General features: G+C 37.5%; 1 protein-coding gene and 1 long non-coding RNA gene across 10 annotated transcripts in view; one reads left to right on the top strand and one right to left on the bottom strand.

The window, feature by feature from the left end:
- MACC1 (MET transcriptional regulator MACC1) overlaps window positions 1-12,401 on the top strand; it is a 78,811-nt gene that overhangs the window by 17,827 nt on the left and 48,583 nt on the right. The gene's annotated exons all lie outside the window — the stretch shown is intronic.
- Window positions 2,886-9,270, bottom strand: LOC134810523 (uncharacterized). The gene is made up of 3 exons (XR_010158806.1): window positions 9,160-9,270; window positions 8,663-8,795; window positions 2,886-4,295 (listed from the first exon to the last, which is right to left on the bottom strand). It is a non-coding gene; the product is annotated as an uncharacterized LOC134810523 (long non-coding RNA).

Genomic DNA, 12,401 nt, shown 5'->3' with positions numbered 1-12,401 from the left:
TTTTGACAACAATTTACTTTCTCTTCCAGGATTTGTCGTTATGACCAGTAAATTGGTAGGAAATACTGATATCAAAGGTCTCCCAGTAACCTCTTTTTTCCTTGGAAGTCATCGTGTGTTTTCTTTGGTATTTATCAGTATTTTGAAGTATAACTTAATAGTGTTTGTTAATGAGGGATATAACTGTTATCTCTTTATCTATAACTGTCCATTTCTAGTAATCTAGTAATCTTTTAAAGCTTTTAAATCTACTAATCTTTTAAATCTAGTAATCTAGTAATCTTTTAAAAGATTCTTCGTGTTTTTTCAATTAGCCCCTGTATTTCCTTTCCCCAATAAAACTGTTATTCCCACACACTCCTAGGTGTTTATTGTGAATAAATATTTTATTATGAATTTTATTTATCTTCATTTGTAAAAGGAAATACATATATATGTATGTATATATACATACATATGTACACACACACACACACATAATGGTATAGCCACTTGTTTATCTTTATTCTCTATCTTGTTAATAATTGTATAGGATTTGGCTAATTCATTTGAGCCTTAAAACTTGGTTTGCAAGGTCGTTTTCCTTTATAAAAGCATGTATAACTCACTACTTTCTGATTGATTCATTTTATAGAACATTTAATTTTATTGTTTAAATTTATTTTTAAGATATCTATTTTTACTTTAAAAATAAGTTTTTCTTAACTTTAAGAACAAGAAAAAGGTAAAGATTTAAAGTGAATTCTTCATCAACATTTTTGAATGACTCTGTACTCTTTGACTCACCTCTGTGAGTTCCTCTTCATTCACTTTGGTTTCTAATTTCATGTTAATAAGTGCTCTGCTCTCTCTGTGTGCTTCCCGTTTCATTTGAAGACTTACTTATTCTGTCATTTCATCCTTATTTCAGAGCATGCCTTCCTGATGATTATGTGAGAAGGGTGTGAGTGGAGGATAGCGGTGTTGGAGAGGGCAGGTTGGTTTCAGGCCAAGTGGTTGCCAAGGCATCCATTCTGCCAATCAAGGCAAGCTGAGTGCTTCGCTGCTTTCTTCTGGGTTGAACTGAAGCCTCCAGTACTATCACACACACCAGGTCCCTTCTCCATGTAATATACATAATATTGCTTTAGATAGCTTTGGCTAGGACAATGCTTACTTTTTCCATGAGTATGAACAGGAGAAGATCAAACCTTGCCAACTCTTTATCTGTGGATCACATTTCTACCTTAGTAGCTAATAATTTTTCCTTCTCCTCACAGATTTCTTGTGCAAGCCTTGTATGAACCACATAATCTGTGTCTGTCTCAATTTCTTATCTGCAAATGGAGCTAATAACATTGGCTACTTTTCTCCTGAGATAGTCCTGAGGATTAATAAGCTGGCTTTCAAAAGCACAAGTGTCTAAGATGATAGGCCCTCTATAAATTCAAATTACTATTATTGCCATTCTCCTTACATACTGGCAGCTGAATAATACACTCGCATAAAATATTATATTTACATAGACCTTTACATTTTGAGAAGTATTTTGTAACATTAACTTAGACAAGCCTTTCTCTCTGCACAGTCTCAGCACCACTCTTCTGTGGATAAAAGATTTGTTAGGCATCCTTGGTGGATCTCTCTTTTTCATTGAGTCTTCATTGTTTTGCCAATTGAAGTTACTATTATTATTTTTTAGTCCTATTCTGTCTCTGATTTGAAGGAATTGTTCTACATCAAGTCTCCTTGTGGTGCATGGGATTTATTCTTTAGATTGAATTAATTAGATAATATACAAGTAATTTTGGCTTATAAATTGATAACCCTGTAAAAATCTTGCCTTGTTAGAAAGCGACAGAAGAAATTATAGGCGAGGTTGAGATCTAAAAGGAGAGCTCCAGAATGGAGGCTTGGACCAGGGGCAGACCAGGAGCTTATCAAGATACAATTGAATAATCAAAGGGTGGAGCCTGGACAAAATGTTTACTTGTCTGGTAAGCCTTAAATGTTTACATTGGCCAATTGATCCCCTTTCATCTTCTCTTGCCCACTAGGAGACCAACATCCATTAAACTCTAGTTTTTGGCAGTCCTGTTCTGTTCATTGTTTATATCCTGAACTAGCATGATATGCTTGGCTCTTTATCCCTCTATGATCTCCCATGCTGTCTGTGGATCTGATGCCTAATTCTGGTTCAGAAAAGCCCCTGGGACTTTACTTAGGCACCAGTTTAGTGCCTGGTTTTCCCAGCTCCCATGAAAGGGGATAAAACATTGCTTTGATCAATATCTCTTTGGTAATGGTTTGCTTCTCTTTCCACTACTCTCCTCCATACCCACATATCACATGCCCTCAGGGATCTCCAGATGATATGGTCTTCTTGAGATTTCTTGCCAATACCCAGACATCAGACCCTCCTGTCATTCCCTTTACACCTGGATTAGCCACTGTGGTAACTGGAGGCATTCTGCCCCCAGGCCTTTGCTGTTTAAGGGTTTCACCACCAGAGGGTGGTATTTTCCCCTTACGATCATTGAAATTGTTCATGTTGAAATGGTTTTTATTACATAAAATATTTCTATAAATGAAGTAGCCTATTTTCTAGTGAACAATGTAAGCCTGTATAATATAAAAATAAAAATAAAAACAATACATGGTAGATTTGGAAACATTTCTCCTAAAAGCCATGATACTAAGTCATGATAAATACGTGATTGAAACTTTTCTGTTTCACCTGAAATTGAGTTTATAAATCATGACTTTGAAATTTGAAGCTCAAATAGGGCTTCTTAAACTTTCCGTGATCTATCCAGAGTTTGTCTGAAATCTTTGTTCATCATGCAAGTATATTTTAGTTAGTTTTTGTCTGGAGGTATTTGCAAAATAAGCCACACTCTCAGGTAAATTCAGTCCAAGTTTATTGTGAGTAGGCGTACGAGAACATGTTCAGGCTTTACTAAATAGACAGGAGATCTTGATATCCATAATGTTAAAAGCTAAAGCCAGGACAACATGTAAAAATGCTCGAGAAAGAAAAACAAATAGTCACTAAGATTCCACAAAATTGTTATCTTGGCTAAGTTTATTTAACATACAAAAAACACAAAGCCATGTGATTCTTTACCCAGGAGGGGTCAAGAAATTGGTATCCAATAGAGATTCCAAGGGAATAGGCAAACACAGCAGCAGTTGAAAGGAAATCTGAAAAGAAGGGAGGGCTGGCCTTTGCTGCACATAGGCCTGGGAGGAGGGAAAATGGCAGTGCTGGGCCTGAGAGAAAATATTAACTGACTTGTGGAGTTCAGGAAAATCTTAGACTCTCTTTAGTTTTTGTCAGAAATTCCAAATAGCCCAACTCTTTTCAAAGACCAGAATTTTAATTTTCAGCCAACATTGGGATGGACCTTTCTATTTGGACAAAAATAAACTTCTAGAAATCAGGGAATTTGAGTTCTGGTGGGGTGACCTGGTCACTCACTAGGTAAATGTTTATAGATAATTTGCAACTTCATCGTATGTCATTTTTCAAACTTACAAAAGATAATGACTAAAATTGACTGGTAGTAGTCAAATGTGTACCAAAGAAAATTAGGGGTTTTGTGGGGTGACTTGAGAATGCTCTGTTGCAGTGAAAGTGAGTGGCTGCGAGGTGAAGTTTGTGGGCTTTGAGCCTTTTACCTTTCAGCCAAAGGAACTTTGCTTTATTTATTTTTCAACCTTATTTTTTTAAGTTTTGGGCCATATTTCATTTGAGAAAACCGGTTCTCCATGCATGTTAGATATATGTTTGGAACAATTTAAATGATCGCTAAGCTCTTTTTAATTCTAAAGATGTTTTTCTATGACAATTAATGATAATATATATTACATAGAGCACATACACACATGTATGCATACACATATATACATTGTTTTATATATATATATAAAATGGGCCGGCCGCACCCGGCCCATTGTTATAAATTTATACACTATCTTTCTCCAGTGTGACTGGATGTACCTAATTACAAAAATATATAGTCAATAAAACTGAAAGTTGGCTGGGCGCAGTGACTCACGCCTGTAATCCCAGCACTTTGGGAGGCCGAGGTGGGCGGATCACGAGGTCAGGAGATTGAGACCATCCTGGCTAACATGGTGAAACCCCGTCTCTACTAAAATACAAAAAATTAGCCGGGCGTGGTGGCGGGCGCCTGTAGTCCCAGCTACTCGGGAGGCTGAGGCAGGAGAACGGCGTGAACCCGGGAGGCGGAGCTTGCAGTGAGCCGAGATCGCGCCACTGCACTCCAGCCTGGGAGACAGCGAGAATCCATCTCAAAAAAAAAAATAAAATAAATTTAAAAAAAACCCTGAAAATTATTACCAATAAAAGCTAAGCCTTGGAAACTAAAGATAAAATCCTAAACCTCCCACAGATTGAACAAACCCTCATTTGGCCAAAGGGACCCCAGAGAAGTCTTGAAAACTGAGTTCCCAACCATGATGAGACAGGAGGTCAGACACGCTTTGTTACACCCCATCCCTTTGCAGTTTAGACACGACAACTGACCAGTATTAATGTTAAAATAGAGATCACAAGACTGACAGAATGGACTCTTCATGGCAATAAGACAACCTAATTATAAGCAGGACCTAAGGCCATGCCAGGCAAGGTTAAGTCACACACCCCTACACTTCAGGAATAAACTATGTTCTAGCTGCAACAAGGTTTTTCTTTTTTTCTAGCAGCTGAAGAAGCATTGGCCTCAAGATGAGCAGTATTAAAATAATGACAACACATCCAGCTCACAGAAGCTAACTGATCCCCTGTTCCACAAGCCATAACTACAGCTTTGATTTCAATAACATTCTCCTGATGAAAAAACCAACCATAGATTGCACACTTGTGTGCCTTTGTGTCCTAAAAAGACCTTTTGATGTATAGGGCCTAATTGTAGTACATTTAAATGTTATCTTTACCCCAAGGTAAACATGGGTCATATATACGAATATTTGCTCAATACGCATGTGTCAGGACCCCCTTCATGAATATTAACAGCTCCTCCTATAGACTGTTGAATACATATGTTACTTTAATTTATTCAACTTAAATTCCTGTCTAAACCCTCCTCCTTTGAAGTAGCTGTCTCTGGTCTTTGTCGGATGCTATGCTTTTCAGCCTGTGGAATGGCCACCTTGAAGGCTATAATCTTTTATGAGAAATAAAGTCTCCTTTCTAAACTCATAAATCCTGTAGTTTTTAAAGTTAACAACTTCATGCAATAATAGCAAGGTACGGTGGGTTGGAAGAGGAGCATAATTATATTAAACAAACAAACAAGAAAAATCAGAGATGTGAGAACTTACTGCACAGAAAACCCAGACCAAGTTTCCCTGATAATCAAGGTAAAACTTAAAGCACAGGGGATACTTGTTTTTTTTAATAAGAGAAAGCGTTAAGATTAGGAGGAAAAAAATTTTCCTATCCCCAGACTTTGAGAATAATATCTTATATGTGGCTTTATATGAAGGAAAATGTGTGACATAATGGGCAAGCTTTTTCTGATTAGAGGTTTACTAAAAATATAGGCAAATTCCACTTCTCATCTTTATTACGAGAAAAAATTCAAGGAAGTAGTGTTAAGCCATCACTCTATAAAGGCAATTTTGTTAGGAGGCTGAAGTAACATGCTCTATTTTTAAAACTGCCTTTTGATTGCAATTGATTTAGGCATAAAACTAGGAGAACTGTGAGTTGTGAAAGGCTATCATATCCTCTTTTAGTATTGAGATGGCTTTTAATGGAAACTACATGGTAGGCAATTTTAAATTCTCATTACCAAGACATAGTTGAAAGACAGCCTTTCCTTATTGTTGCAAGAAGACAGCAAAATGATGTTTTGCATGAATGTAAAATTCCTGACGTGGATTTGCTTAATAGCTTTTCACTGGATCTCTAATGGATGGGCCAAGAGGTTGAGGCTGAGCCAGCAGCTGAGTGAATCAGCTGTAAGCTTTTAAGGGTACCATGAAAGGAGCGAAGCCTCCTTAAGTGAGGCTCTTCACACATCTGCCATGAGGGCAGATTAAAATGCCTCTTCGTGTGTTTCTTTCTGATGAAAACTAGAAAGAACAAACACATCAGGGGAGTACTCTTTTGTGGTCATGTTTTCTACGTTTGGAGTGGAGAAGACAAGCTGGGCTCCCTGCCTTCTGACATCACTGATCTCTGTGTCAGAACCTGGCTTTCCTTTTAATTCTTTTCTTTTTATTGCTTAAAATTTTATTATCCAAGATTCTATAATCTAAAATTAGGATATAAAAAAAGCGGCAAAAACCCCTCAGAGCAGCATGGCTTCCCAAATTATCTGCCTTTCAAATGGACTCCATCGTATTTGACAACTGAGTCAGATAACGGTGACAAGATAGGATGTGGGTAGTTCTGTGGTGGAAAACCCCTCATTTTACAGATGGAGACATGGAGGCTCCCAGCAAGTGAGGAGTCACCGCAGATCAGAGAACCGCTGGCCACAAACCTTACCTAAATTCCAGATCTTGCTATTTCTGCTCTACCTTTCTAGCATATCCACAAAATTATTAAAACAGCAAATGTTTTCTTTAAACATGTCTTCTTAAAGGTGTGTGTGGGGGCGGGGGAATAAAGATGGCAGAGCCGGGGTTGGAGAACAGTGATGTCAGCTGTTTGCTTTCTGGCTCCTAAGGGTTTTACTTTGCCATTCATGAGACCAAAAAAAAAAAAAAAAAAAAAGAAGGAATAGAAAGAGGCCAAACTTCCCCAAGAGTCTGAGTTTACCTTCCTAATGACATGTTTATTTTTCCACATTTTACGAAGTGGGACATGGCCCTCTACAACCAGGCCTGCCTTCCTGAGCTTTGGGCATTGCAGTCATTCCCTTAGTTTAGCTACAGCTTTGACAGGGTGTCTCTTATAAGATCGTAGAAGCTGAATTCTGAAAAAGCTTGCATTACTTCCCATTGTCTATAACAGGATGCAACTTAGATGAGAAATGAGAATTGAAAAACAAACACTAAGAGCAAAGTTGTGTCTCATGACCATCACCTCAACATAATTGTTTTCACTTCTTCAAATTTCCTTCCAAGTTTTATCTGTAATATATACATTTTTATACTTGTAATCACAGTTTATATAAACTTTCAAGATTAGCTTTTGCACTTAGTCATATTATAAACAATTTCTCATGTTGTTAGAAACTTCGTAACCATTTTTTATAAAGATGACATCATGCCCTAAGTTGATAGCTTATAATTTATTTAATTATTCATCCATTACCAAACATTTAGGTTATTTTCAGTTTATTTTTCTATTATATATGATGCTCTGATAAAGAGTTTTGTAAACATAGCTGTCCCCCTTCCTCTTATTTTCTTGGAGAAAATACTGATTACTGAGAAGGGCCAGAAGAGTTTTATGATATTATTGTATACCTTCTGGGGAGAGATTCTATTTTGCGGGGCCTAAAGTTTATACCACTTGGCAACAGGGGCATCTTAAGAAAAATAATATGAAAATATAAACATAAATTGCTAGGGAACTTTCCACCTTGAAGGGACTCATCACAGTGAGGAGCCATAAGATCACGTGGTGTCAGATTCACATTGTCAAAGACATTCCCTCAAATCCTGTAGTACTTTTCAATTTCATCAGTACGGGATGAGTACTTCATCCCTGAATCTTCATGAGTACCGTGTTTTCTGATTTAATTATGTTCAGCAAGTGTAGCACAACTTAATCTGGTTACATTTAATGTGAATAATTTGCTTTAGTGTGCATTTCTTTGTTAAAAAGGCCATGTTTCAATATCTATTGCTACATAGCAAACTACTCCAAAACTTAGTGGCTCAAAACAATGGTTGTATTATATTTCACAATTTGGTGGCTGAGAGATCTAGTTAGGGATTGTCTGGGTGATTCTTCTACTTGGCCTAATATAGACTGTAGTTCTTAGCCTCCAGATGGAGCGGTTGGAAAGTTCAAGATGGCTACCCATTCATTTCTGGCACTTGGGAGGGGATGACTAGAAGTCAGGGCTTAGCTGGGACTGACAAGCAGAGCTCCTTTATATGGTCTCTCCAGCGTGACGATCTTAGGGCAATTGTTCTAGATTTTGAAATCTGTGAACAGTGGTTTTCCTATATCTTATTAGTTAAGCAAATCACAATGGCTGGTCTAGATTCAAGGGCAATTTCAATGAGAATAGCAAAGAATTAGAGGCTATCATTAACCACAGGGTGATATTTTTTCCCTAATTGTTTTCTTCTTTTTCCTTAATTGTTTACCTGCTCAATAACACCATATATTGGAATTTGAAAGAATAATAAAGGTATAAGTAGAGCATTAACATGGTTTCATGAAAATAAGAAAATATATTAATTTATAACTTGCATAAATCTACTAAACGTACTTAACATTGAAAAATCAGAATTTCTTTAATAACAGACTTAAAGTCACTAACTTAGAGTTATATTAAATATATTACATATAGTTTTATATCCTCATCCTTCATCGTATTATCTTATTTATTCGTTTATTATTATGTTCCTTTAGTAAGATGATAAAAAACAGATATCAAATTTCCATTAGCAACTTTAGGCATAGTCATCCTAAATAAATACTACAGAAAAACTGGCATTGAAGACAGTAGGTGTGCAAGCCACTTACCTCCTTGCCTTCAGCGTCGATTTCTGTCCTGTGTTCTTCTTTTATGTGTTGTAGGTTTCTGATACCTCACAGATTACCTTTCCAAATTTTTATTGCCAGCCGTATTTTAGTTAGATCTTGCCAGTGAGAGGTCCTGGAAAGGGAAGGATAAAATGAAGACGAGAGAAAGCGTGACTCACTTCTCCTTTCCAGCTTCTGGGCCTCCTTCCACAACAACATAAAGCTATGGATGCCTGCATCCTCCGGCAATTTCAGTGCCCGTAGTGCGACTGTTCCCTGGTTCCAGCCCCTGTCCAGTGGCACTCCCCTTGGCTATACCAGCACCTGTAAGCAGAGACCCACTGATAGCACCAACTCCTACAGAGCAGCACCTCCTCATCAGTTCCAACGCCAGCTACATAGGGCCAGGTTGCATTTCCAGACTGCTGCAAAACACACTTCATCCCAGCTGTCCAAGCACCTATTGCTTGGCACCCATCCATGCTCCCCAAACTAACATGGGTATGCCCTCCTGTGTTTCCAGGACCTCCTGAGACACCTCAGAAGTGCAAGTAGGCCCATGGGTTCTACAACTTCCTCTTCCCTTTTGTTTCTCTGGCCCTGGGGATAGTAACTGCTTCCTGCACGTGTTAATAGCTGGGTTATTTCACATTCTGCTGTTTGATCTTTCAGGCTCTAAACATTTTGTAAATAGTCCCCTCTGCTTGAAATGCCCCATGTGGATTCTACTTCCTTACTGGACTCGGAGTGATAGAGTAGGTGCTATGTTACTGCTAGTCTTTTGCAGATATGAGTAAAATGTCCACTAAGAAAAAATGCTTAGATTAGTGCAAGTAGTGTGACAGAATGGTGATTATATCAGCAAGCCATTTGTAAAACACTGGTGCTTTGTTTCTGTGTTTTTAATATCTTCCCTTGTTTATATGCTCTGTGTACATAGTAACAATTGTGTTTCACAAAGAAAGATTGTATTTTTACAAAACAGAAAGCAAACATTCTTGGGAGTGATACTTATGTTCCTTTTCAATGTCAAGTTGCATTTTATAACAGCTGAAGTCACAGGAATATGTCCACTGATTATTCTGTCATTAACAGTTCACAGGCAGGCTTTCGAAAATGAAAAAGTGGGCTGTTATTAGGAAAAGAGCTTGTGATGAAAACCTTTCCATTTTTTTTTCGTTTGATAAAAACTAACCAATTTTGGCTTTGTTGCCATTTTAAAGCCATGAACTGCTCCAGAATTTTTATGCTTTAGGATTATCTCTGCAGGCTGTGGGAACTGAAAAAGCCAATGCTAATTCTGTTTTGAACAAGAATCCTCAAAGAGAAATGTTTATTTGCTATGCCTTGGCTCATATATTCATTTGCCAGTTCCACTAAATTTATTTTGAGAAAGTTTTTCATTTAATGTCAAGATTCAATAACAATTTATTAATTAATTTGTGGTTATTAGATATCATACAAATGCTAAAAAAATGATTAGGATCAAATGTCTTGAAAAAAGAAAGCTAAGAGGAAAACTGTTCAAAATTAAACATTTATTTTGCCATGATTGCAATTATCTTTGATATTCAGCAGATAGAAACGGCATTAGTGACTATCACAAAGGTAATAGGTTTGGTGTTAGATCACAAGGATTGGAGTAAAGAAAAATAGAAATCAGAGTCCCATGTACTTCACTGGATAGCTTTCCATTGTGGACTGAATGGTTGAATCCTTCAGTCCAAAATGTTGAATCCTTAATTCCATTGTGACAGAATTAGGAGGTGAAGCCTTTGAGAAGTGATGAGGTCATGAAGGTGGGGCCCTCATGAATAGGATTAGTGCCCTTCTAAGAAGAGGACACAGAGTTTTCCACTACATGAAAACATAGCAAGAAGACAACAATCTGTAAACAAGGAAGAGGGCCCTCACCAAGAACCTCACCCACCTGACACCCTGATCTTGGACTTTAAATTTCCAAAATGGTGAGAAAAAAGTGTTTAAGCCTTTCAGTTTAAGGTGTTTTGTTACAGAAGCCTGAGCTAAGTCTTTCTTTTACTCTCTCTCTCTTTTTTCTCTCTCTGTGTATGTGTGTGTGTGTATGTGTGTGTGTGTGTGTTTGTGTATGTCTGTCTGTCTGTCTCTGTCTCTTTTCCCCATTTTTTCTCCTGCTCCTTCGCTGGCCTAGAACTAAGAGATGGTGGAATTTAAGTATGTTACTTCTTGGTTATGCTTTCCAGAGCTTTCACACTTTTGCTGGCATTTCTTTCAGGAAAGCCATTCAGGCAAACTATGTATATATCACATTTGAACTAGATTTGCAAATCACCTAGGAAATCTTTACAAACCTCCATTGATTTGCCGCAATGACTTTTATTCTATTAATGTAATTTGTTTCTTTCTCAGTTTTCAAGGGGAAATGAAATTTATGCAACAGTCACTCCACAATTATTTATTGAGCACCTACTATGTGCTAGAAACTCTTCTAAGCTCTGGGGATACAAGAGTGAACAAAACAGATAAATAAACAAATTGTCACTCTTTTGGTGCTTGCATTCTAGTATGGTGAGATAGGACATAAAATAAATAAGTCAAATATATAGCATATTGTATTTTGTGAGTAACATGAAGAAAAATAAGGCAGAGAAGTACAACGAGAAGTGTATATTATTTTTTTAAAAAAATAAGGAGGCCAGGAAAGTCCTCATAAGTAAGGCAATATTTTAGCAAATACCTAAAGATGATGAGGAAGACATCACACACATCAGAGGAAAGAGTGTTTTTGGCAGAGAAGACAGCAAGTATAAAGGCCCTAAGGCAAGAACATGCCTGCTGTGTTCAAGAAATGAAAGGTAAGGCCAGTGCGGCTAGAGTCTACGTGAGATGATCTCAGATGAATTCACACAAGAAACAAGGCCAGATGTTAAAGAATAAAGCCATATAGGCTATATAACTTTAGCTTTTGCTTAATTGAGAAAGGAAGCTATTACAAGATTTTGAACAGACAAGTCATATGACCCAAGTAATATAATCTGACTATTTTAAGGAGGAGACAGTGATAAGCTGCCTCGCATGATGACAGGTCAAGCATGTTGAGCAATGAGAGTTTACCAGTGACTTTGGCAATAGAATGTCAGAGGTGACCTTGATAAAAGCACTTTTGGTAAAGTGGAGAATGGGTGAAAATTAATAGAAGGTGTTAGAGAGAGAGAGAAGAAAAATATTTGTGGATAAAGGGAGAAAGTACTTTGTGTGTGTGCCTGTTTTTGCTGTAAAGGGAAGGGGTGGGAACTGGAGAAGGAAGAAAGGAGGAAAGGCAAAGACAGGTTTGTTTGACTTTTCTTTAAAGATGTAAAAAGCATCATGATGTTTTATGCTTATAGAAAAGGTGCAATAGAGGAAAATACACTTGTAATGCTAGAGAGATGCAAGAGAGTTTTTACAACTTCTTTGAGTCAATGAGCAGGAATGGACATGCTAGTCCTGTTGAGAGGTGAGACTTGGCTGATAGCACGGGCAGCTCACCCACAGTAATGAGAAAGAAATCCAAGCAAAGGGGTTCAAATACAGGAAGTCAAAAGAATGTTTTGTTAGAACCAGGTTGAAGTTCTGTGATATCGTTTGGCTCTGTGTCCCAACCCAAATCTCACCTTGAATTGGAATAATCCTCACCTGTCAAGAGTGGAACCAGGTGGAGATAATTGAATCATGGGGATGGTTTTTCCTGTGCTCTTCTTGCGATAGTGAGTGAGTTGTC

This window comes from Pan troglodytes, chromosome 6, assembly GCF_028858775.2.
Source record: "Pan troglodytes isolate AG18354 chromosome 6, NHGRI_mPanTro3-v2.0_pri, whole genome shotgun sequence".
In the NCBI taxonomy this organism is placed as follows: Eukaryota; Metazoa; Chordata; class Mammalia; order Primates; family Hominidae; genus Pan; species Pan troglodytes.
Note: the sequence above shows the minus strand (reverse complement) of the source record. Positions and strands in the feature narration are given on the sequence as shown.